Consider the following 610-nt stretch of genomic DNA (forward strand, 5'->3'; position numbering starts at 1 on the left):
AAATGAAATTAGTCGAGAGAGTTAGACAACAGCAATAAAATAATAGACCCTGTACATTCTTTAATATTATTAATATTAAATATTATTAGTGTTATTTTTTTTTATAAGCTATTACTGAATTGTCATGGTAACATATGTGGATATGTTTATCAATATATATATTTGTATATTCATACATATGTTTTATTGAAAGAAATAAAAATACCCATACTCTTTTTGTGATAAGAATAGCTGCAATAATTATACAGATCAATTCATTCAGCATATGATCACTCGCACAAATGTGTATAATAATAGTATTACTACATGCTCTATTATCAAATATCAATTTACAATTTACAAAATCATTCGTATTCTTCATAGTATCGGTATAAAGATTTATATATATATAATATATTTTTGATTTGGCCATTTATTGTCTCCTAATATTACAAAGAAGAGGATAATAACCACGGTACTAATTGCCCTGCAGGGTTATAATCCTTTGATTTCTAATACAATATCTTACCTTATAATTTTAATTCACCTCAACAAGCCTAAATCACTAATAAAATTATAATTATTAGTAAAAGTATAATAAAGCGAGACAGAATTCCCCCCCCCCCCCCCC

This window comes from Phycomyces blakesleeanus (genome assembly GCF_001638985.1).
Source record: "Phycomyces blakesleeanus NRRL 1555(-) unplaced genomic scaffold PHYBLscaffold_18, whole genome shotgun sequence".
Classification (NCBI taxonomy): Eukaryota; Fungi; Mucoromycota; class Mucoromycetes; order Mucorales; family Phycomycetaceae; genus Phycomyces; species Phycomyces blakesleeanus.